General features: G+C 39.2%; 1 long non-coding RNA gene across 1 annotated transcript in view; it reads left to right on the top strand.

The window, feature by feature from the left end:
• Positions 1-397: 397 nt before the first annotated feature.
• Positions 398-1,023, top strand: part of LOC115299792 — an 8,670-nt gene continuing 8,044 nt past the window's right edge. Inside the window, exon 1 of the long non-coding RNA XR_003912347.1 lies at positions 398-559. This is a non-coding gene — a long non-coding RNA (uncharacterized LOC115299792). The remainder of the gene's footprint in view (positions 560-1,023) is intronic.

Raw genomic sequence — 1,023 nt, 5'->3', positions numbered from 1 at the left:
GAGGGAGAGAGAGTTGGGGAGAGAGAGGGATGCAGAACTTGAGAGACTATTGAAAGCTGAGAATGAACTGAGGGTTGGGGGGAGGGGGGAGGGGGGAAGACAGGTGGTGGTGATGGTGGAGGGCACTTGAGGGGAAGAGCACTGGGTGTTGTATGGAAAACAATTTGACAATAAAATATTATGGAAAAAAAAAAAAGAAATGCCACAGGAAAAAAAAAAAGCCATATATATTAGTGGTATTTACCGAAGGGCATGTGATAGAAAAAGTAAATAACTGAACTTAATTCCGTTTCCTGCTTCCTTCTTGATTCTTCAGGAGGGGTGACTTTTTTTCCTTTGGAATACAGATTCTCCTTGGGCAAATCTTAATTAATACTCCAAGTAGATTAGTAAACTGGCAGCAGGAAGCACCAACATTTTCATGGACTTGTAGAGTTCAGTGAGAATGTTTATTAAGGGACACCGCCTGTCCTGTCCTGATCCCGAGACACTGAAGACTGTGTTTGAATCAGACTCATGGGTTTCTTCCTAGCCACGGTCAGGGACAGGAATGCTTCTGGTAAGTTTTTATAAAATTCTCAAATTTTCTTTACCTCAAAATGAGACTTGTTTTAAATAAGTCCCTACCAGTAACGTATTTCATTGCCACAGATATGAACTCTCACTTATTGTTCTCTCCGGAAATTTGCTTTTTTGGCATGAAAGAAATATGGCTAAAAACGGGGAGAAGAAATCTGTGCTCTGTGGAACATCCTCTCAGAATATTTTTCTTCTCTTTTCTCTCTCGGATTGGTCTCTTTGTACTAGTATTTTTCCCCCCAGTTAGAAGAAATGTAAATTTTCATTTACTTCCCAGGTAGGATTAAGCAAACTAAATCAGGACCTCATTCAGTTCTCATATTTTCCTACTGTAGAAATTATGATACCGCATTCTGGTGAAAGCCAGGAATGGTTTTAAGAGAAACATTTCTGAGGGACATAGTTAAATAATGCCTTATTTTTAATTTAGGACTAAAAGCAGAT

Source organism: Suricata suricatta, chromosome 1 (genome assembly GCF_006229205.1).
Source record: "Suricata suricatta isolate VVHF042 chromosome 1, meerkat_22Aug2017_6uvM2_HiC, whole genome shotgun sequence".
Classification (NCBI taxonomy): Eukaryota; Metazoa; Chordata; class Mammalia; order Carnivora; family Herpestidae; genus Suricata; species Suricata suricatta.
This window is presented reverse-complemented; position numbering and strand designations above follow the sequence as displayed.